The 25,476-nt window shown below is 42.2% G+C and overlaps 1 protein-coding gene across 1 annotated transcript in view; it reads right to left on the bottom strand.

Moving 5' to 3' along the window:
* The window catches only part of CACNG4 (calcium voltage-gated channel auxiliary subunit gamma 4), a 121,844-nt gene that overhangs the window by 66,244 nt on the left and 30,124 nt on the right, over positions 1-25,476 (bottom strand). The gene's annotated exons all lie outside the window — the stretch shown is intronic.

Below are 25,476 nucleotides of genomic sequence, written 5' to 3'. Positions count from 1 at the left end.
AGCTACCACTTCTCCTCCAGAGGAACAGCCACCCCAGATGACCGAAACCACGTTTTCTGGTTCAGAATGTAACAAATCTTAGATTCCTCTGGGAGTTTGACTGCATTTCCTCTGACTTTTACTCACAGGCTGGGTAGAAGGATCATGGATTTAGAGTTGGTAGGAATGTTCGAAGCCACTAATTAGGCATTGCCTTCCCCTTTCTCCCATTTAACCCATTTCTTTCTCATGTCGTCATAGTCACTTGTACTTCCTTCCCCCATACAGTCAGGGTCCACCCTCCCTCTCTCCTTGGCCCTCAGGGAGATGATCTTCCCAAACTATCCAGAGGAAGAGATGAACATGATGTTGAAAGGGTATCTTGCAGCTCTCTTAGGGATAAGGAACCTATGTGCTTTTGGTATCAGACCCCAATAAAACTGGGGTAGAAATGACTTTTTCCCCCTGAGACTGTACTGGAATTTTGGTTAACTGTAATGCACCCTCATTAGGGAAACAGCATTAGGCTAGCACTTAAAAATGAATTTGCTCCCTTCTCCCCTTAGTAAATTAGACATGATTGGGAGCAAACATTACAACTGTAATGAAATCCATTTAGGAGATCCATCACCAAACAAATCTAGTCTTTAAGAAGACCATTCCAGGGCAGCTAGGTGGATAAAGCACCGGCCTTGGATTCAGGAGTACCTGAGTTCAAATCTGGCCTCAGACACTTGACACTTACTAGCTGTGTGACCCTGAGCAAGTCACTTAACCCCAATTGCCTCACTAAAAAAAATAAAAAGAAGACCATTCCAATGCTTCAGAAGCAACCCGCTGACTGAGGATGATGGACCAGATGAAAGGCAAAGGTATTACGAGATTTATCCCTATCTGTATGATGCTAGAAATAAAGTGGGTCTCGATCCAAGAAAATGAAGGGTGGGATTGGCACAAAGAAGGAGTTTGTCCACAACAATCCTCAAGTAGTTGGGTGCCAACATAGAGAGATGGATAGAATGATAGATATAGATTGATCAATAGATGTGCTGCTAAATGTTTAACAACAGGATCTCTGGAAAAAAGTACATACGAGTCATTTTAAGTTTAATCTGGATTATTGACATTTTCTCCATCACTTTCTTAAGTCTATAAAATAAACAAAAGAATAAAGAAAGCACTGATTTCTAGAATTTGCTGATTACTGAGGTCTAAATGCTCACTTTGAAAATTTAACATTTGGCTCCTGTTTGAGCTGGTTTTAGCACATTCAAAGAAAGAAGAAAGAACATTTATTAAACACTATGGTCAGGCACTATGATAAATGGGTAGGGGGGCAGCTAGGTGGCACAGTGGATAGAGCACTGGCCCTGGATTCAGGAGGACCTGAGTTCAGATTGGGCCTCAGACACTTGACACTTGATACTTGACACTTACTAGCTGTGTGACCCCGGGCAAGTCACTTAACCCTCATTACCACAGGAAACAAAAAAAAAGTGGGGAGGGGGGTAACTAATAGAAGCAGGTAAGCCCATCCCTGCTCTCAAGGAGTAAAGAGGGGTGGCATGTACCCTGTGGTATAGTAGGGGGCAGATTGGAAAGTATGGAGACCTGGGCTCTCATAAGAGGAGGTAATAATTGGCCTACCAGGGCTGAGGCACCCAGGGGTGGGGTCCAGGTAAAGAGGTGGAGGTGGTGGTCCCATTAGAGGTAGCATGCAGGGTGGGGGTCAGGGGAAGTTTAATACTAGTCATTACAGGCTATAGGAACAATCTAAGAGTCCATACAAATGTCGACATTATTGTTCCTCACAAGGTAATGTTAAGGGCTAAAATTCTAGCTAGTCTGTCTAAAATATCCAATGAGTGGTTGCCAATAAATTATAAGCTTTAGCAAGAGTTAGACTTTTAAGCGTTTATTAAAGAGAATAAGAATTTGGTAAGAGAGAGAGAAAGGCCTAGATTCCTATCTATTAAAAGGAGAGCACATTTCTAGCCATGCTCTCCACCAGAGTCCTCAGGAAAGAGAGTGAGAGCGAGCGCCAGTCTCTTCCTTCCTCCTCCCACTAGTCCGTGTCACTTCCTTTTCCAAAGAAAAGACTCCTGGTCTTGCCCTCAAAGACCTTCGCTTCATGGGCGGAACCCTTCTACAGTAAATCTCCAGCAGGTGGCGTCATTCCAATCGTTACAGTAACCTGGAGTCTATTCTAGAGGCCCCAAACCCCATCCCACCAAGAAGATGAGCCCAGTTCATCCCATCCTCTGAAACCAGGTTAAGGATGGTGGAGCAGTGGTTTATGTTATGGATAGTTATCCACTGTTATGGATAGAATCATCTGCAAACCAGGTACCAGAGTGGTCCAAAGTGTTCAAATCCTCACAAGGAGGCATTCAGGGGCCTAGAACTGACAGTTTCCCATTTTATCAACTAGATCCATAAGTACTTCCTAGGAAAGATTTCTTATCTTTCCATCCTTTTAGAGCTGGCCACCTATTGGGGCAATATTTGATAGCGATATAAAGTCAAACAAGGGTTTAAGGGTTAGGTTTCTCTCTGCTTGGGAGAGTAATGAAACTCCATAGGAGGAAGCTTCCATATGTAACAGAGCAATACAGATGTAGGGAGATATCAGTGAAGGGGTGTAAGTCAGATGGTAAGGAAGGGGAGTAAGGGGAGCCCCTCAATCTGGAAGTACCCTCACCCATCCATGAGCTGCTGCAAGGGCAGGTAGGTATAAGCTAACATCAATATGTACATCCACAAAGGAATCCAGAAGAGGATCCTTCTGGTATGCTAATAGGCAACCTCCCCCGCCCCTCCCCGCACCCCCTCTTCATTCTAGGCTGGCTTTGATCTACTTTGCCAGGCCTATCTTCTTAAGTCTAGGGAATTTTAAAATTTGTTTCAGGTTATCAATCTCTCTGTTTACACTTCCTCTCATATATTAGCTTTGATCTGACTAATGAGCACAATCACCAAGAGTGACCAAAAAGACTTGGAGTCTCCTGAGGGAGAAATCAGCTCTGCCATTTCTCTGCATGCCTTTTGCTGGATGCTTTTTCTTTTTTCCCCCCCTTTTTTAAAGTTGTTTTTTTTGTTTTTGTTTTGTTTTTGTTTTTGTTTTTTTAGTGAGGCAATTGGGGTTAAGTGACTTGCCCAGGGCCACACAGCTAGTAAGTGTTAAGTGTCTGAGGCCAGATTTGAACTCAGGTCCTCCTGACTCCAGGGCCAGTGCTCTATCCACTGCACCACCTAGCTGCCCCCCCCTTTTTTGATAATAAACATTTTTTTTTAAGTTTTGGGTTCTGGATGCTTTTTCCAGACAGTCTAGTTTTCCCAACCTCTATGCCTAGTACTAGCATTGATTATGCAAGAAGGATTGGTTAGTGGCCACTGATTTCTTTTCCATAAAGGGGAAAAATTAGTGTAATAATAAGGGGAAGAGAACAGAGAGGCAAAGGGGATAGTTTATTGGATACATTACAGCCAACACCAGGAACACCAGGAACTTTTGAACACAGCAGAAAAGAGCTTTTCTGCTTAAGGTCTCTCTCTCTCTCTCTCTCTCTCTCTCTCTCTCTCTCTCTCTCTCTCTCTCTCTCTCTCTCTCTCTCTCCTTCTCTCTCTCTCTCCACCCTTCTTTCTGGGAAGGAGATAGATATAGACCTTGGAGGAATTGCTCAGTTGGAAGAGAAGTACCTTTGTCTCATTAGGAGGTACGAGAGAAGGCAATGTCTCTGAGGGGTACTAGGATTCTATTACCAATCACTGTTCCTGTCAGAATGACAAATACCTTTATCAGCCTCAATGGATACAAATCAACAGCCATCATAGTCTCTCAGAAGGGAAGAACCTGGGATGGGGGGCAAAATGCCTGAGCACCTGACATCTCCCCACACAGCACCAAGATGGAGGATGCCAAATAAATTTCAAACCTGAATTCTTCACTTTTTTTCAGCATTTCTCCCAAAATTTTCTGTGAAATTCTTCCCAGAAGTCAGTCAATAAGCATTTAATAAGCACGTGCCAGACACTACATAACCACTGAAGAGACAAAGGAAGGCAAAAAGAAGGTCCCTGCCCTCAAGGAGCATACGATCTATTGAGGGAGACAACATGTTAATAACTAGGTATCCACAATATATATGCAGAATATAGGGAAGGCAATCTGAAAAGGGAAGACATTAGCAGTAGGAGGGGAACTCCCGCAGAAGGTGGAATTTGAGCCCAGTTCTGAAGGAAGTCAGGGGAGCTAAGAGGAAGAGGTGAGGGAGTCATACCCCAAGCATGGGGGACAGTTAGTGCATGAGGAACTCAAAATTAACATTACCTTGAGTTTCTACCATATTGATTTTTACTTTATTGATTCTACAATATAGCTGATTTTATGCAGTATTACTTTTATAATTAGGTCTGCATCTCTCTATGTCCTTGAATTGAGACCAAAAATTTAGCTTTCCCTTTGAGTTAGTTTAAAGGTGTAATTAAAAGTTGTTATCTACTACACCTTCAGCCACTGGACATCGATTTGTTGTCTTTAAGCTCCAACAAGTTAACTTGGTACCATCCCCAAAAGATAAGTCATCTGTCCTTGCTAATCCTTATACAATTAGGAGAGATTTTATCTCTCCCAAGGAGACAGTAAGTTTGGTAGTTTTGACCCTCTGACAAACATTATAAGATGCAGGTGGGCCCTATAAAATCATTAACATCCCTTACTTGTCAAAAAGGGGTGTGTTTAGCCTCACTTGAACGCCAACCCACTTTTCTTAGTATAGCCAATTGTGACATTCCACGACTACCAAGATCCCTTCTTTCTTGTGTGCCAAAAAAGGGGCTCCCTTCTTCTCATTGGGGTCACTGGCTTTACTAGATGGCCAATCTGACCCCTTTGTTAACAGGTTACACCTGTCACTGTTAATAAACTGATTTTGTTTGGAGTATGTACCTGTCTACCTTTATTGAATTTACTTGAGACATGCAAAAGCATTGCGATAGGAGATGGTGTTATGTTTGAGGGACTGAAATGAGGCTTACTGCAGCTGGGTGATAGTGGAGGGGGAGTAAGGGGGAAGAAGACTGGAAAGATAGGAAGAGACCAGGTCATCAGGAGCTTTAAATGCCAAACAGAAAACATTATAGTTGATTCTGGAAGCAATAGGGAGCCACTGGAGCTCATAGAAGGTGGGGAGAAGAGGAGTGGCATGGTCAGGTTGGTGCCTTAGAAAAATCACCTTGGCAGCTGAGGGTAGGATTGATTGGAGTCAGGAGAGTCTTGAAGCAAGGAGATGTGTTAAAAGGCCATTGAAATAGTGTAGGCAAGAGGACCTACTAATGAAGGTGAGGACCTACTAATGTTGTGCCTAATGGTGAGGACTTGAACTAATGTTGTGCCTAGATGAGAAGGGCACCTAGAGAAGAGTTGTTGTAAAGGTAGATATGACAAGCCATTGTCAAATGGATTAGATATGTAGGGAAAATAAGAACAAAGAGTCAAAGATCACACTGAAGTGGTAGGCCTATGGGACTGGGTCAGTAATAGGGAAGTTTGGAAGGAGAGAGAGAGTTTGGGCAGGAAAGGTATTGAGTTCTGATTTGGACATACTGAGTTTGAGATGCCTATGTGACATCTGGTTCAAGATGTCTGAGCAGTATGAGACTGTAGCTTAACAGAGACACTAAGGATAGATAAAAAGATATGGTGATTATCTGTATGGACATAATAATTGAACTCATGAAAGCTGAGGAGGTTACCAAGTGATATAGCATATTGTGAAAAGAGGAGGCCAAGGAGAGAACCTTGGGGGACACCCATGGTTATTGGGGCATGACCTGGATGAAGATCCAGCACCTTTGCTCTGTCTCCTTTGACTGAGAAGGAGCAGTTGGACAAATAGGAGAATGGAAAACCTTTCATAACCCATCATTAGGAGAACCTGTCATTAAAACCTATTGAGGAAAGAATATCCAGAAGAAGAAAGTGGTCAACAGTGCCAGATGCTGTAGAAAGGTCGAGTTGAATGGGGACTGAGGGGAAAACCCCCCCACACGTTAGATTTAGCAATCAAGAGATCCTTGGCTCCTTTGGAGAGGGCAGTTTCATTTTAATGATAATGGGGTTGAAAGCCATATCCCAGAAGGTTTAGAAGACAGAGAAAAGAGGAAGCAGAGGCAGCAAGTGGAGATGGTTTTCTCAAGGAATTTAGCTTCTAAGAGGAGGTAAGATAGAGGATTAAGGCTAGCAGGGGTTGGGTGGAGCAGGTGGAGATATTTTAAGGATGGGGGAGACATGGAAGTGTTTGTGGGCAACAGTGAGAGAGCCAGTAGCTAGGGAGAGATTGAAAATAAGAAAAGAGCGAGGGTGATAGTGGGGGCAATTTGCTAGAGTCAGGAGGGGCTGAGATCAAGGGCACATTTGGAGGGTTTGTAGTCCCAGTTCTACTATGTCATCGGCTGAGGGATGCTAGGTGGTATCTCCATAGCAACCCTGGTTAGACTGATAGGGCTGATGCAGAAAGCAGAAAACCTCTGATCTGCCTAACGATCAAGGAGGCCCACCCTGTGTTTAAACTTCAGAAGCACATCCACCCAATCCTGAGCAGTCACAGATGGGGAAAGGCCCACAGCAAGCTACAGCTTCTAATCAGAAGCATCCTCTAAGAGCCTAGCTCTAGTGGTCCCAGAGGAAGCTGGATGTTCCTAAAGAAATGGGGACTTAGTCACGTGAAAGATATAATGCAACCCATCAAGAACCCTCAACTCTTTCAGATAAGCATCCACCCCTTCCCCTACTCCCCGTGCCCAGGGAATGTCTCTAGATTAAAACAGGATAGACAAAGAACTAGTTTCTCCTTAAAGGGACAAGCCCGACTGATTCCCACCTGAACCATCTGAAACAGAGATACAACTCTCCGATCCCCAATGTCTACAGCATTGTCCACTAATTTCCTAGATTTGTGAAATTCAGCCTCAGTAACCCCAATCAAGCCTCTTATGACATGGATGCCTTTGGCAGGTATGGTGAAGCCTAGGAATTCTTTCTCACAATAATGTATTCAAATGAACAAAAATCACATAGGATTATAAAGGAAACCAATTATATTGAAATATTGTCATCAAACTTTTTGGTTTTTGTTTTTTGGGGCGGTGCAATGAGAGTTAAGTGACTTGCTCAGGGTCACACAACTAGTAAGTGTCAAGTGCCTGAGGCTGGATTTGACTCAGGTCCTCCTGAATCCAGGGCTGCTGCTTTATCTACTGTGCTACCTCAAAATATTTTTTAAAATGTTCACAGACTCCAGGTTAAGAACCTTGGCTAAAGCTTCCTCCTTCCTCCTTCTGGTTTTATTAAATATAAATATTCAGGATATATAGGGATAGATACAGTTTTCTAGGTACCCATCTGTAAGATATATATGGGTAGTTTTCCTAAAGGACAGCTCTTTGACAACAAGTGTCAAGTATACAGAGAGAGAGAGATGCAAGACTTTTGATTGTCTGAGAGCTGGTGCAATTATGGTGTATACAGGTATACACCAAATACACAGGTGTATACACAGGTGTAGGGGCAGACAGTATAGAGAGAAAAAAGTCATGCGAGCTGGTCAAGAGAGGCAAACACACTTTTGAACGGCAGACAGGTGATCTTCCCAGATCCACAGGCATGTGGGGAAGCCTATTTCAACCATATCCTTTGATTTCCAAAACCTGAAACTCTAGGGATTGCTAGAGAATTTTAGAGAATTAGAGATTTGCTAAAAGCAGAATCTCTTTGGTGAGATCATTCTCTCTTTTCCTGCTTGAGCTGATATCTTATCTCGCTCCAAAATAAAAAACTCATTTGCTTTTAAGTATCCTTTGGTCTATTTTATTTATTTATTTTTAGTGAGGCAATTGGGGTTAAGTGACTTGCCCAGGATCACACAGCTAGTAAGTGTTAAGTGTCTGAGGCCGGATTTGAACTCAGGTACTCCTGACTCCAAGGCCGGTGCTCTATCCACTGCGCCACCTAGCTGCCCTGTCCTTTGGTCTATTTTAATTGACACAAATCCAATTTCTGTTTACCCATTATTCTGATAAAGAGCCTCGGAAAGATGGCCTTTTGCTAGCATTTAGTAGGCAGAAGCTAAATTGGTGGTCATAAGCTAAGTGATATTCTCCCCTTGAGAGTGATCAGGGGAAGTGACTTTTATTCCAACTCCTTTATTGTACCCCTAGACTAGTAATAGTTGACATGTGGTAGAATAATATAATGCTAGCTTGATACCCCTCTTGAAGATAGGACAATATAGGAAAGACCACCCAGCCCACAGCAGTCCTGGACCTTGCCTACTCCTTTCCCATTAGACTACTGGAGGTATAGGCAAAGAAAGTCTTCTTTTTGCTCCTCAGAAAGGTAGAAATCACAGTCTCCCTTGGGGATTAGATGGGCCAGGTCCCAAATCATATATCTATCCATGGCACACATGGGCCAGTGTTCTTTATATTACTCAGCCCAACCGCATATATCTCTACAATAACAAAAGCCTGCAGAGAAATAAACAGTCTGTCATCTCCGAAGATCTATACTCTCTTCTTGACACTGGTTGATATAGGATCCACTGAAAAGTGGGCCTCTGTGAATTTAGTCTATTTCCATTCCAAGGCTCCTCGGCTTAAGGACTAGACATTCACTTTAAATCATTAACACCATTCAGCTGGCTCACTCCTTCCCCTGAGGGCCCAAGACTTGAGCACAATGAGTAACACCTAAAATCAATGGGAAGCCTTATTTCAGAAGTTTAAGTGTTGTATTGATTCTCAAATTTATTTGTTTCAGTGAAGAGCTGGGTATCTGGGGCTGATCATACTTGCCCCACAAGCCCCACTGGAAGTTGCCTTCCAATCTGTCTCTGTCAGCAGTGACGAAAACTTCTCATATGTCACATATACCCCTTCTCTGTCCTTCTTCAGTGTAATAGTGTAGAAATGTCACAGAACAATAGTGATGCATGAGTGTAATAGAATATTATACATTTATGCTAGAAGAAATGATGACTATGAAGAATTCAGATGAACATGAGAAGGCTTGTATACACTGATGCAGAGTGAAGAAATGAGAACCTGGCAACTGTAACAATGTAAATGAAAACAATACAAAAAGACATTTGAAATCAGATTAGGTGCAAAGTCTAATTTTTGTTCCAGAGAATTAATGATAGAGCACGTTTTCTTCACCCCCATCCCCTGTTTAAAACTACCTGACTGAGATGGTCTCCCTTTCTTTCTGGTACATCCAGGGGCAAAGGATGCATTCATTCACAGAAGCTGGCATAAAGCAGTAAAGGGAGGGTCACCTCCCTCTTCCGGTAGTTTACATGGACCTGAAAAATAGGCTTGAGGTCAAAGTCTATTTTTGTTGTTGTTTGTCCTTTTTAGTTTTAGCTTCAGGGAGTACAGGACCTGGGATTGAGTTACAAGCATCTTGGAACCTAGGATTGTAGGACAGGGAAGTCCAGAGAAGTCAGGGTCCCAGGACGCTAGCTCAAGGTGAGGCTTTGGACTTGAAATTGGTGGGACTAATGCTATATAGGAACCAGGTTAAGCTGTGAGCCTAATCTCCCTTCCCTCCTTACAGACTGAGCTGGTGTAACTTGCAATTATGTCTCCCTGACAAGTTTTTTGGAGAAATGTTTGTAAGTTTGTTCTTGCTATACTTTTGAAATAAATATTCCTTTGTAAAAGCCAATCTAGGGGGCAGCTAGGTGGTGCAGTGGATAAAGCACTGGCCCTGGATTCAGGAGAACCTGAATTCAAATCCGGTCTCAGACATTTGACACTTACTAGCTGTGTGACCCTGGGCAAGTCACTTAACCCTCATTGTCCCGCAAAAAAAAAAAAAAAAAGCCAATCTGATTTTAAATGGTTCAACGGAACTGGGATACTTAGGTTTCCAAAATTGGGGGAACACTATCAGTGGGGGTGCTAGCCAATGGCAGAGAGTGAGAAACCCTACCCTCAAACCCTTCAGCCTACCAGAGAAGGGAGGGGAGGGGTGAAATATAACACACGTGGCCTTCAGGGCATAGGTCCAGAGCAAACCAAGTCTTTTTACACATGACTACCTCTCATGCACTCTGGGATCCAGTGACATGGGCTTCCTTGCTGTTCCTAGAACAAGACACTCTTTCTTGACTGGGCATTTTTACTGGCTGTCCTCCATCCCTAGAATTCTCTCCCTCCTCTTTCCTATCTCTTGGTTTCCCCATCTTAATACTAACACTTTTATTATCCATCCAGTTGAATCTCTATGTATCTTGTTTGTACACAGTTGTTTGGATGTTGCCTTCCCTCATTATACTCTAAGTTCCTGGGGAGCAAGGACTGGTGTTTTGTTTTGTTTTTGCCTTTCTTTGTATCCTGAGCACTTAGTGTGGTGCCAGAAACGTAGTAAGTGCTTAATAAATGCATGTTGACTTGAGTATGGGTGAAAAATAGCGTGGGAATGCCAGATGTACTTAGTTGTTGGGGTGGTTAATGTTTAATCATTACTTTTCTTTGTTATAATGAGAGGCAAGGTGCTATAGTGGCTATAGCGCTGGCTTTGCAGTTAAAAGGGCAAGGATTAAAATCCCATTTCTCATATTTACTAGCTATATGACCATGGATAAATCTCTTAAGCTCTCAGCCTCAGTTTCTCTGAAAAAATGGGTATAATATGTCTGAAGTTCATACCTCACATTTTTTTGAGTCTCAAATGAGACTATAAAGCACTTGGTAAATTTTAAATCACCATACGTGAGAAAATAATGATTAATAATGGATTTCTTGGAGGACCTAGAAATCACTTTCTCAGTCTTTTCTTCCCCCCACTCCTGAAAGTCCAGTTCTCCTAGAGAAACTTCATCAAATCTCATCTGGGACAAACCCAGGGGAACCAAAGGTATGGAGAGAGAGTCAGTCTTTGGTCTAGATCTGTGAAAGGATAGATAATGGACTTTGCCTTAAGCAACTTGAATGAGGGTCTTTTGCAGTTTTTTTCCCTGATGTCATCTCTAGAGTACATTTTAACATAGACCACCTTCAAGTCATGTCAACCAATCGAATTGAATGATGCTAACCAATTAGCTTTGATCAATATATAATGACCCACCACTATGTGAAGTCTTCTGAGCTTCTAGGGCTTCTGGGTATTCTGGGACTGCTGGGGTGTCTTCTGAGCTTCTCTCTTGGTTCTCTGAGACCACATCGTCTCTGTCCCTCTTGCTGGATCTCTTGAATCTCCTTGAGACCACATGTTGTCTCTCTGAGAGGCAACAGGTTTTGGGGGGCTTTTCTCTTGCTTATGCTAACTGGCATGCTGAAGCTCTCTCCCTGCTTTCTCTACCATGCAGCCCTGAGACCAGGAGAAGTTAGAGAGACACGTGGTCAATTCATTACTGGTATAATATTAATAAATTAATAATATGCTTACCCCAAACTGGCGCCATTAGCATTAGCAGCCATTTTTTGGAAAAACACATATAAATGTCAGTTATTAAGTGTGAGTTCTGGGGGGGTATTGGAATTTAAGTAACTGGTTTATGAAATAAAAAGCATTGATAAAGCAGAGCTACTTTTTAAAATGCTGTAGCCACATGAAGGGTAGAAATGGCACATATGGTAGTGACAGAAATTTCACCAAAGTGAATAGGAAGCATCAATAAAGCATTTTGCTTTTGGTGAGACTCAGATGGAGTCTTACATATTCCAGGGAAATTAAAAAAGGACCAGAATTTAGAACTTCTTTGAGGGACCAAGCAAGTTTTTGTTTCACTCTATTCATTATCGTGTGGTAAACTTTACTGCTTCTAGGGAATGGTGACTGATTTGGAGGCCATCTGGAGCATCCCCATGGCACACATTTTGATAATTATCTATTTACCATCTAACAACACTTGATCCTCTCTGAATCTCAGTGTCCTCATCTGAAAAATGGGAATAAAACCTGCACTGATGATGACCCTTCATGAATTTAAAAGAGCTATGTAATTATGAGCACTTTTTTTTTTTGGTGGGGCAATGACTTGCTCAGTCACACAACTAGTGAGTGCCAAGTGTCTGAGGTCAGATTTGAACTCAAGTCCTCCTGAGTCCAGGGCCAGTGCTTTATCCAGTGTGCCACCTAACTGCCCCAGCACCTATTATTATTATTTTTTTTAATGAGGCAATGAGGGTTAAGTGACTTGCCCAAGGTCACACAGCTAGTAAGTGTCAAGTGTCTGAGGCTGGATTTGAACTCAGGTCCTCCTGAATCCAAGGCCAGTGCTTTATCCACTGCGCCACCTAGCTGCCCCTCAGCACCTATTATTTTTAATCCCTTGTGTGATAGTAGGGGACAGGAATAGGAGGTAAGGTGCTTCTGTGAACCTCACTTTTCCCATCTGTAAAACTTGGGTAGCAATCACCACCCTCTGTTATAGAAAGGCAGGATGGGTATTGGGGAAAGAGCCCTAGAATGGGGAGAGGGGAGTTCAAGTTCTAGTTCTGCCTGTGTGATTACCTGTGTGATCTTGGGTACATCTCTTAACCTCTTTGTGCCCCGGTTCCCTCATTCTACAGATGACAGTTTGGTACTAAATAACCCCCCAGGTTCCTTTGAGTCCTTAATTCAGGAGCCTATGACCAAGCAAATAGTTTGGACTGGGGATAATAAACTGAAGCTTACTAGAGAGAGAGGATTGGTCAGCGTGAGTGTCAACATCAAATACCATGTACTAGGTGATTCCTGACGATCTGTCATTTCAGTCGAATGGCCAGCAAGCAGAGGCTAATTATATGGACCCCAAGCCACAGTATTTCCCAAAGAAGCATGAAGCCCTCTTCTTTCCTCTCGGCTGCATTCCTGACTGTAAACTTTATGTCTCATGCCACAGAAACTCTCTTATCTTGGAAGTTCACTCTGCTCCTTGGCTTCTTAAACTGAAAATACCTTCTACCCCTGTGATTCTTTCCTCTGATTGACTGGTTCCTCTGGGAGACTCCATTTTCAGGGAAAATGCCCAGGCCAGCCACATCTTCATTCCTCTCTAGATTCTCCTATGGATGTCTCTCTACCATAATCTCTCCCCTCTTTCCCTTCAGTATTTTTTATACATTGTCTTGCTGGGCCTGGGCTGTTTTTCTTTCAATTAGCATTCATATTTGTGGAGCTTAGTCCAGTGTCTGGCATATAGTAAGGGCAGCTAGGTGGTGAGGTGGATAGAGTGCTGGCCTAGAGTCAGGAAGACCTGAGTTCAAATCCAGCCTCAGACACTTAGTAGCTATGTGACCCTGGGTAATTCACTTAAGCCTGTTTGCCTCAGTTTCCTCATCTGTAAAATGAGCTATAGAAGGAAGTGACAAACTACATCAGTATCTTGGCCAAGAAACCCTTAAATGGAGTCACATGACTGAACAATCTCCAGTCAGGGATTTAATAAAATCCTTGTTGACTTGACTTGTGGTTTGAAAAAGAGCTCAAGACTTGGAGTCAGGAGAGATCCAGGTTTTTACTAAATCTTTGACAGATCAGCTGTATAATAATGAGCAAGATGCTTTAGACTTTTGAGCCTTGGTTTCCCCATTTGTAAAATGATGACACTAGTACCCAGAGTAGCTGTCTCACAGGACTGTGATGGAGATCAAATGGGAACTTGTATAGAAGGCCTTGTTTGCTTAATGTCAGCTGAAAGCTCAGTACTGAGCAAAACCTGGGAAGAAGCCAGAGTGTGATATTAAAGCTTTCATTATTCATTAGGAATATTTTTCTTGCCAGCTAATCCTGATCCCCAAATTTCACAGGAGCTGCCTTCACTTCTTGAACTGATCTGTTCTCTTCAACACCCATGAATAAACGTCAGGGAACATGATCTGTAAAAGGTAGAGGGATATCAGGAAGATAAAAGAGGTCAAGTTAATTTCACCCTCTCCAGTCAGAAGAGTGAATGAATGCCAGGATCCAGGGTGAGCTCAACACTATGGGCATGAATATTTTACAATTAAAGGCTCTGAGTCATGGATGTTGTGCCTTTAGATACTGTGGAGCAGTCTCATTTGAAATTGGCCTTTAAGAGGAGAGAGAAGTATTTGCTAAAGACAGATTTTAGAGTCTAATGGACAGTGACACCATTGCCCTCTAAGCTCATGCTCACCTTGACACAATTTTCTGTATAATTCAGGGGGAAAAAAAGTTTCTATGTGCCAATCTCTATAAGAGGGCCATGGTCCCTGTCCATGATCCCTTCCAAAACATTACCCTTTTCCCCTCCAAACTATCTTAATTCTTCCCATTTAAATTGTAACCACTCACTTACAAACATTTACTTTACTTGCCTCACCCCAACTCTTCTATAATAATAATAATAAATAATTACAATGATGATGACAGCTAGTATTTTATAGCACTTTGTTTGCAAATTGCTTTACAAATATTATCTCATTTTATCCTCACAACAACCCTAGGAGGTGGATACTATGAATATCCCCACTTAACAGATGAAGAAACTTGAGGTCAGGTGGCTTGCCCAGGGTCACACAGCTAGCAAATCTCTGAGGCTGTATTTGAACTCAGGTCTTTCTGACTTATGGTCCAGTAATAGTGCTGTCCAAATATCCTACAGATGCCAGTGAAATAACAGCTTAGGAAACTGGATAGAGATGGGAACGTTGCAGAGCCATAACTAGGCAGAGCAACTAAGGCTTTGGACCCAAGCAGCAAAATTTAGAAGATACTGACAGCACCTGTACTCCTCAGCAGGTAGAAGCAACTGAACTTGGTACCTAGTTAGCAGTCAGGCAACATGCATTTATCGGCATACTACTTGCCATGTACCATGTTTTGTTCCCTGTCCTTGAAAGAGCTCATATTCTAAGGTGGGAGAGCACATGCAATAAATTGTATGTGTAAAATACATACAGTGTAAATGAATGGAAAGTAATTTTGAAGGAAAGGCACTCTTGGATGTGGACATGGACATGGATGTGGAAGTGGGAGCGGGGTGGGATTCAATCTGAGTCTTGAAGGAAGTCAGGAAGGAGGTGGAGGTGAGGAGAGAGAACATTCCAGCCACAGGGAAGAGCTGATGAAAATGCTTGGAGGTAGACGATAAGAGTGTTAGAGTAAGAATAACTAATTGGGGCAGCTAAGTGGTGAAGAGGATAAAGCACCAGTCCTGGATTCAGGAGGACCTGAGTTCAAATCCAGCCTCAGACACTTGACACTTACTAGCTGTGTGACCCTGGGCAAGTCACTTAACCCTCATTGCCCTGCAAAAAAAAAAAAAAAAGAAAAAAAAAGAATAATTGGGGCAGCTAAGTGGTGAAGAGGATAAAGCACCAGTCCTGGATTCAGGAGGACCTGAGTTCAAATCCAGCCTCAGACACTAGACACTTACTAGCTGTGTGACCCTGGGCAAGTCACTTAGCCATCATTACCCCACCCCCTCAAAAAAAACCCCAAAACTTGTCAAAATAAAAAAGTTACTGGGAGATAGCCTGCTATAGTGGCCAGAGAGCCGGCTTTGGAGTTGGGAAGACCTAGCTTCAAGACCTTTCTCTGACATATACTAGTTATATGATCATGGGCAGTTTATTTAATCTTTCACTGCCCCAGGCAACTCTAAGTCTCTAAACTGCAGACAAGTTGCCAAATTGTATCGATGGAGAGAGTTTTTATAACAGGAGTTCCTTCATTAGATGAAATCACAGGTCTGGACCAAAAGAAGAAAAAAGAAGCCACCAGAGGGTACAATTCCTCCACCCCCACTTAACAGAGCTAAAAAAGATGATTTTGAGGGTGCCTTTCCTGCCGCATGCCCTGATACATTATGTGATGTAGGCCCCAGGAATAAGAATACCTAGTTAGGTCCCTGCTACTTTGGGAAGCTGGGCTAGAAATCACATTCACTGACTCCTTTGCCTTTATTCTATAAAATGACAGCATTTGGGGGGGGGGACCCCTGTTTTTTTATAGTGAAAGAGAAATCTGATACAGGTGGTTGGGTCTGTGTATATCTAGGACAATGCACATCTAGGAAGAATGACAAATGGTCCCCACTGCAAAGAGAAAATCTGAATGCAGATGCTTGCTTCAAAACAGCTCGGAATCATTTGTGGGTTAACAGGGAGAAAGGCAATAGGCACAAAGCAAATGCAAGGGAAAACATTTCAGCAGGCGTGTGTGCCAGCAGACTGGACTCCTTGACCCCTCTGAGCCAGAGCCTCCCACTGAGAGCTAATTCCCAGGGATGCTGCCAGTGCTCATTAATAAATGATTAGGATGCTCTTAGTGGATGTAAAGTCCCCAGACACTGCTCAACAGCCGTGACCCCAGGACTCCAGCCCAGATTGAAAAGGGGAGTCAATCAGACCTTTAAATCACTAGAAATCTGAAGCCAAATTTTTCAAGAAAACTGAAATCCTAGGGCTTGGTGAGTAGCCTCCGGGGCCTCTGAGGCTTTTAATTGCATTTCATGTGCTGACAGGCATGTCTATTCACCATATTTAGATCTCTTACAGAGGACTCAAACTGGACCAGATTGAAGCTTGTAATTGGTATTGAAATGTGAAGAATTTTCAAAACCCAGGGCAGGGGGTTTTCAGCAGAATTCCCTTCAGACGGCTTCTCAGCCAGCCCAAACATAAATGCTGTTTGCTAACAGAAGTTGTGACTTCAGAAGTCTGAAAGGTCAGTCTGATTAGCTTGTTTTTAAACATCCTAACAAGTAGAAGAATAGGGAGAGGACAAGAGCTGCTTTCCTGGGTGCTGCTTTGTCTGCTGGGATGGGCTCCACCCAGCCTTGTACAAGTGGTGAATTTCTTAAGAACACTGGTCTGCCAGATTTTTCCTTAAAGGGCCTCAGAAAATAGTTCTGAAGATCATAGATTTGGAGCTGGATTACTTTGGAGGTAATCTCACCTAATCCCCTGTTTTTAATTGAAGAGAAAACCAAGTCTGAGAGAGGTTAAATGACTGGGTCACAAAGGTAGGTAATAACTAGCAAAAGATACTGATAGCACTTTTAATCTTTCAGCAGGTGGAAGCAACTGAATTTAATAAACACCTAGTTAGCTGTCAGTCAGTTAACAAGGCTTTATTAATTACTATGTGCCAGACACCGTGCTAACTGCTCAGGACACAAAGAAAGACAAACACATTGCTGCCTGCCCTTAAGGAGCTCAATACTTTAAAATGTGTGATGCAGCAATAAATTGCACATATGATATATATATAGTGGAAATGAATGGAAAGTTGTTGTTGTTTGTCCTTCGTTCTTGGAAGAGGACCATGATGAATTGGATTTCAGTAAGGGAGGGCTGTGAAAGTCACCAACCTCACTCTCTCCTCCAGAACCATCTGGGTCCAGTGGCAAGATATACATCAGGACAACTGGAGATAGCCCTGGATGTTTAAGGCAATTGGGGAAGTGACTTGGCCAGAGTCACACAGCTAGTAAGTGTCTGAGGTGAGATTTGAACTCATATCCTCTTGACTCCAGGGCCAGTGCTCTATCCACTTCACCACCAAATTTCAGAGGAAAGGCACTGGGGGATGAGGGGGAAATACAAGGAAAGACCTCCTGCAGAAGATAGGATTTGAGCTGTCTTGAGAGGACTCAAATCCAATACTCTTTCCATTTTACCAATTTAGAATGAGTGCGGGAGGAAGGTAGGAACCCTGATGAAGACAAATGCACTCCATAGCTCTCACATCACTAGGTCTGTGCTAAAGGAAGAGGGTAGAGAGAGATCTCTCTCTCCCCCTCCCCCCACCCCCCCTTTCTCTCTGCACCATGCCTTTTTCCTCTATGTCTCTCACTCTCTTTAAAAGAGCTGATTGGTTTTAATCTGATGAAAGTAAATTTGATGGCCCACAGCTTGACCCCCTGGAGCTGTTCTGAGGCAAAGACATTTAAAACCAGGTGGGGTTTCAGCCTCTCAGTGGAGGGCAATGGAAACCATTTGCAGAAGCTTTTCCAGAGGGCTTCCAGTGACTCCAAACACACTTAAACTGTTAAATTGTGCATCTGTTAAACAAATAGGTATGATGACGCCATGTGAAGAGAGGCATGTGCCAAATACCTGCTTCAACTACGCATAACTGGCTTGGCTGAGACCAATGGGGAAAGAGTAGACAGAGGTTTTAATTCAGTGAGTTGGGCTAGCCAAATGTGAGAAAACATTACCAATGTCTTCAAGCATTTAGGAGTGTTGAGTTTTTTAGAACAAGAAAGTGTTTTCCATTGGTCATTATTTGATCATTATACCAATCCTGGGAGATAGGTAGGCAGATTGTTATTGTTGTTGTTGTTCAGTCATGTCCAAATTTTTGTGACCCCATTTTGGGATTTTCTTGGCAGATACTGGAGTGGTTTGCCATTTCCTTCAGCTCATTTGACAGATGAGGAAACTGAGGCAAACAAGGTTACATGACTTGCCCAGCGTCACACAACTAGTAAGTGTCTGAGGCTGGATTTGAACTCATGAAGATGAGTCTTCCTGACTCCAGGACTGGTGCTCCACCCACTATGCCACCTAGATTGTCATTATCCCCATGTTACAGAAGGTGGACCATGGGAGACAGTAGGATATAATGGATGGAATGTTAGCATTGGACTTGTAGTCATGAAGACCCCTGCATGAAATGCATACTAGCTATGTTAACCTGGACAAATACTTTCACCTTTCTGGGCCTCAGTTTTCTCATCTGCAAAAGAAGGGAGTTGGGTTTGTTGGCCTCTAAGATACCTTCAGGCTGTATATTTGTGATCCTTTGACTTTGGTCATTCACTTAATATCTCTGTACCTCATTTCCCTCCTCTATAAAAGGAAGAGCTAAGGTCCCTTGCAGTTCTAAATGACTCTATGACCCTAGGTTCCCAAAGCTATGTTGGCAGACCAAGACCTGCAAAGCTGGCAAAACTTCAAATAATCCATGATGACACCATTTAGAAGACATGCTGATGCCAAGAACCTACTTCCACTGTGTAGTACTCTAGGGGCAGCTAAGTGGCACAGTGGATAGAGCACTGGCCCTGGAGTCAGGAGGACCTGAGTTCAAATCTCACTTCAGACAGTTACTAACTGCATGACCCTGGGCAAGTCACTTAACCCTAATTGCCTTAAACATCTGGGGCCATCTTCAGTAGTCCTGATATATATCTTGCCACTGAACCCAGATGGCTCTGGAGGAGAGAGTAAGGTTGTTGACCTTGCACAGCCCTCCTTCACTTAAATTCAATTCACTGGAAGTCATGACAACTCCCAGATGTCTTGGTGCTCTCAACAACCACAGGCACCACCACCACCAACAAGAACGACAGCACCTTGAGAGCAGGGACTACTTTTTGCTTCAATAACCTCCTCCCCCTTCACTCTTGCCCCATCATTTAGCACAGTGCTTGGCACAGGGCTTCTTAAACTTTTCCCACTCTCGAGCCCTTTTTGCCCAAGAAATCTTTTAAAATGTTTCTTGGTATCTTGTGACATCATTAGTTTACAGTTGCCCAATTCTAAATTTTAAGAAATTATTATTTTTTTTGTCAGGCATTTGGGGTTAAGTGATTTGTCTAGGGTCACACAGATAGTAAGTGTACCCAAGAAATTTTATGCAGCCCCTGGTATGTAGGTATATAAAATAGCTATACATAATCTTTTCCTGTTGCCAAATTTTTCTTGGCCCTCCCACATTCAGTTACTCAACTCCAAGTGGGGTCATGACCCACAGTTTAAGAAGCTAGGGCCTAGCCCATCAGTTCAGTCATTTTTAATCACATCCAACTCTTCGTGATCCCATTTGGCGATTTCTTGGTGCCAGGCCTGGAGTCAGGAAGACCTGAGTTCAAATCCAGCCTCAGGTACTTACTAGCTGTATGACCCTGGGCAAGTCACTCATGCCTGTTTGCCTCACTTTCCTCATCTGTAAAATGAGCTGGAGTAGGAAATGGCAAATCACTCTAATATCTCTGCCAAGAAAACCCTGAATGGTGTCATGAAGAGTCGGCCATGGCTGAATAACAACAACATTTCCACTAAAAATCATACATCTCAGCTGCTTCCAAACCACAAGTTCTTAACTATGAACATTGCTTATAATGAATCACTCCACCTCTTACAATTTTGAGAACAAATTAATAGTCACTGGAACTATCTGTGTTGGTGTCTTATTCTTTTAGTAACTCGTGAGTTTCTTGAGAAAAAAGAAATGTATCTTGTCAAGACTGTGCACCAGAACTCAATACAGCAGGTGTGCTAAAAGCACCTTTCCTACCTGGCAGTAATTGGCCCAACCAGGATTCAAAACTAGGTCCTGTGAGTCCAGATCCCCTCCTTGCTATAGTCCTTTCCCCTTTCCACATTCAAGGTTTCCAAGAATGACAGATGATGGTTCCCTCTGCCTTTTTTTGTAGCAGTGAAAGGGTGGTATGATGATCTGGGCTTGTTTTTCCTATTTGCCCCTCACTCTCCTAATATTTCCTGGCCTAAATGTGTTCTTGGTATACATTCTCCTTTTCTTCTTTGGAAAGCAGTATTAAGGACCTATAATTCTCTATCTTTTAAGCTCCAAGCTCCCAGCCAGAGAGTGATAGAGTTACACACTTTAAATCAATATTTCTTTCTTCTTCCCCAAGGATGTTCCCCCCAGCTCCCATTATCTCCTTCCCAAGTGAGCTTCCAATAAGTGCAACCAGATTGACAAAGTCCTGTGGTTAATGCTATTTATAAAGACAAATGCTGTTTGTGAAAACAAAGAAAGGTAAACAGACTTTTCTCACATCCTGAGGAAAATGTTCTAGGTTCTTGTGAAGGAGGTCAGCTGGGGTGAAGTGGATAGACCACTCACTGGGCTTGGAATCAGGAAGACTCATCTTCACGAGTTCAAATCTGACCTCAGATACTTAGTAGTTCTGTGACAGTGGGCAAGTCACTTAACCCTGTTTGCCTCAGTTTCCTCACCCATAAAATGAGTGGGAGAAGGAAATGGCAAACCACTCCAGTATCTTTGCCAAGAAAACCCCAAAATTGGGTCACAAAAAGTTGGACACGAATGAAACAAATGAACAAGAAGGAGGTCAAGGGGATAAAGAAGATGATGGATTACCTCTGAGGGGTTTATAGTCCTGGAATGTGGTCATGCTTAAGCAACATTGATTCTGTCCTGGTTGGCCCAAACATCCTTGTTCCCATAGCACAAGCCAGGTTCTTCTTGGTGGCTGCATTTGCCTGGGCCTCCTGTTCTCCCAGATGTACATGGTTTCTTATAGTTTCCTTTCTCTAACTCCATGTGTCTTCAACCTATCCAGTCAAGAGCTGGATTCCTCTTTGAGGTTATCTTCTGAACTCAATGAACTGAATTTTAATGGTCACTCAGAGGCATGACCTGTCTGTCATTCTTTATTTTATGGGTTATTTCCTTTCAGATTCACTTGAGGGACTCATTGGTACCTTATAATGGGATCAAATTGCATAACAAAATTTTTAATAGCTAGTTTAATCCTTCATTATCTGACACCTTTTCTGTAATTAGCCCAAGCAGAGTGCCTGGAACATAGTAGATGCTTAATGAATACCTGTTGATTGACTATGAAAGACCATTTCCTTTACATCCTTTCTCCACCCCCTCCCACTCCCCAACCTAATTAAAATATTTGTTCCCCCCAGCAAACCTATAGGGAAGATGTTGGTCATATTCAATATTGGATAACCCTATAGTGACTACAGGTCTAAATCATGTGTAAGTTATATTACATGAATGTGTTACAAAAGCATACAAGTCAATATTCACAGAAGGCAATGTAATTATATCAGTAGGTCTGCACAATAGCATGTGCATAAATAGCAGCAAAATAGGCAAAACAGAAAAATTATGTGTAAAAACAAGCAAATGATCTACAGTATGCAAATATTCAATAACTACCAAGTGCCTCAATGAAAAAAATACAATTAGATGCTCTACTACCCAAGCCTTCTTCACTTGAAATGTCTATTTCTGAGCCGTTGTCTGGTGATAATAGTTTTTGCCCAACTGGTATGCGGTGTCTTTTGCTTAAGATCCACTGAGATAAGTGCCCATCAGTTTCTTCCTGCTCATCAGGAAATTCAATTAACATAGGCAGTAAGTTGTTGTGGCAAACTATCTTTACAGGGCCCCTATCAGTCTCTGGGGTTATTCAGCAAATGAATAAGTTGTCCAGTGTGTCTACAACTAGGCTTAGAGTGACTTTCCATAGATTACTAACTTGTATTTTCCATGAACACCAAGATTTCTTGTTTCTACCAGTGACCTTTGGAGCTGATGTTATTGCTAGTTGGTAAGTTTTCTTCACCTTCTCTTTCAGTCAAGAGATCTACTTGTTGTAAATATCTGAAGTCTCTCTGTCCTTAGAGGCTCCAAAATACATCAATAGGTAGGCATGAGACTTACCCAAACATAGATGGTGTAAAGACAGTGGTTAAAATACTCATGTTTTAAGGTTTTTGATACCAGCAAAAGCTAGCATCTCTTTTAGTCCATACACTGAAGTATACTATCTATCTATCTATCTATCTATCTATCTATCTATCTATCTATCTATCTATCTATCTATCTATCTATCTATCTATCTATCTATCTATATCTGTCTATCTATCTATCTATCTATCTATCTATCTATCTATCTATCTATCTATCTATCTATCTATCTATCTATCTATCTACCTATCTATCTACCTATCTATCTATCTATCTATCATCTATGTTTTGGTTTTTTGATGAGGCAATTGGGGTTAAGTGACTTGCACAGGGTCACACAGCTAGTGTCAAGTGTCTGAGGCTGAATTTGAACTCAGGTCCTCCTGAATCCAGGGCCAGTGCTCTATCCACTGTGCCACCTAACTGCTCCCTGAATTATACTTCTAACACAATACTTTAGCCTTGATGGAAGCTCTCTTGAATCCTGATTGGGTAAGCCTGTGCATGGTGTGAGGAATCATCAATCACTATCAGAATAGCCATTATAGTCTTTACTTTTTTACATTATGTTCTTAATAGGCCTGGAGTCAGGAAAACCTGAGTTCAAATCCACCCTCAGACACTTATTAGGTGTGTGAATCCAGGCAAGTCACTTAACCTCTATCTGATCATTTGTAAAATGGGAATGATAGTAGCACCTACCTCCTAGGGTTGTTGTGAAGATCAAATGATATAATAATTGTAAAATGCTTGGCAGCAAATAGACACATAGTTAATGCTACATAAATGTTTGCTATTATTACTTAAGACCTAAGGGTTTGCTAGTGCTTATATTCTGCATGAGTATGTGGCATGCATTGGAAATACCCTTCTTCACTCACAATAGGCACAGGCATCACACTTCTTGGTGACATTTGTGCCCACCTTCAGACAGTAAAACCCGTATCTTAATAGCTCTATAGGGTCCTTATTGACCCATATGTTCAAAGTCATCACATAAGGCTTTGAAGATTCTGGTCAGGATATGTCATTGGATTGTTCTCAGCCCATACTATTATCTTTTCTCTGTACACACACGGTCTAAACTTCTCAGTGACAGCTCATTTGAAAATCAAGAGTTCAAGCTTGTTTATGGGTTAATGATGGATGTAACAATTTTCTGCTGGCAAATGTAACTGATTTCTGGTGACTGTCAGGCTTTTGATATAGGACCGCTCCCATGCCCTTAAATCTGACATCTGAGTGTAGGACAAAAGGCTTGTTTGGGTCTACATAGGCCAACACTGGTGCATGTGTGAGGCAGTTGACCAAGGATTTGAATGTCTGTATGTATGTATTTGTCTACCTATTAGTCTGCAAAATGCTTTGTTGATTTTAAGGCAAATTGACTCCTTTTTGGGGGGATCTTTCAGCTTCATATTCTCTTTGGCCTTGCAAACATGAATGCATTTATTCAGTGGTTCAGAAAGAGAAGCAGAATTCTTAACAAATGTGATAAAAATGGACAGATACTAGAAAATTGCATAGATCTCAAAGGTCTTGAGGAAGTGGCCCACTTGAGAAATTATCATCTCTGTGTCAATGCTCACATTTCATCAAGACACTATGTGACCTATACACTCGAAAGAGGTTCTGCAAAACTAGCACTTCTCAATTGAGTGCATCAAGCCATTTTCCTGTAGTCAACCCAACACTATCATTAGTCTCTCCTTAGTTCTTCCACAGTCTTTCAAACAAAGACAAATGTCCACAAAATACACCAAAACATACAGTTCTTTCTCCATTAGTCACTGGAAAGTGGTAGGCATTCCTGAGATGCCTCGAACATATGCACAAACTGTTAAAATCAAGCTGGCCAGATGAAAACTCTCCTCTTTCTCCATCATAGGAATCTGGTAAGAGCTAGCAGCTAGGTGATACAGCAGATAGAGCACTGGCTCTAGAGTCAGGAAGAACTGAGTTCAAATCCAACCTCAGATACTAACTGTGTGAATCTGGGCAAGTCACTTATGCCTGTTTGCCTCAGTTTCCTCATCTGTAAAATGAGCTGGAGAAGGAAATAGCAAACCACTCTGGTATCTCTCTCTGCCAAGAGAACCCCAAATGGGGTCATGAAGAGTTGGATATGATTGAAACAACTGAATGAAACAGAACAGTAGCCACTATGCAAATGCAATACTAAAAACCACAGTTAGTTTTCTACCAGACAGTCCAGGGCTTTTTGAACTCTTGGCATGGGATAATAGCCCTCTTTTTGGGGGTAAAAGTTCAGAAATCTACCTTCATTTGTATCTTTCCATTCTTCTTTGGTATCACTACTGTAAATGATATGTATGGACTGCTAGATGGGCAGCTAAGTGGCACAGTGCATAGAGTGTTGGGCCTGGAGTCAGGAAAATTCATCTTTCTGAGTTCAAATCTGGTCTCAGACGCTTACTGTGTGACCCTGGGCAATTAACTTAACCCTGTTTGCCTCAGTTGCCTCATCTGTAAAATGAACTGGAGGAGGAAATGGCAAACTACTCCAGTATTTTTGCCAAGAAAACCCCAAATGGGGTCACGAAGAGTCAGACATGACTGAAATGACTGAACAACAACAAAATAATAGTGGAAAGGAAAACAACTCTGAATAGCATAAAGGAAGAAATGAGAACAAACACTTATTAAATGCCTCCCATGTTCCAGGCACTGTGCTAAGTGCTTTATAAATATTATCTCATTTGATTCTCCCAACAACCCTGGGAGGCAGGTGCTATTATTATTCCCATTTTATAGTTGAGGAAGTTGAAGAAGAGAGAAACTAAGAGACTTGCCCAGGGTATAGCTAGTTAATGTCTGAAACTCGATTTGAACTGAAGTCCTGTCGACACCCAGAATTTTATCTATTCCGCAGTGTAACCTCCTAAGAACTCTGATCAATGTAATGACTAGTAATGAGCCCAGAAGACTAATGATAAAGCAAGTTTCTTACCTCTTTGCAGAGAGCATTTGTGTCCTAGGTACAGAAGAAGCCAAAAGTTGAGGTAGCCAGGTGGTACAGTGGAAAGAGC

Source organism: Dromiciops gliroides, chromosome 4 (genome assembly GCF_019393635.1).
Source record: "Dromiciops gliroides isolate mDroGli1 chromosome 4, mDroGli1.pri, whole genome shotgun sequence".
Classification (NCBI taxonomy): Eukaryota; Metazoa; Chordata; class Mammalia; order Microbiotheria; family Microbiotheriidae; genus Dromiciops; species Dromiciops gliroides.
The sequence above is the reverse complement of the archived record's forward strand: the minus strand, read 5'-3'. Positions and strand labels throughout refer to the sequence as shown.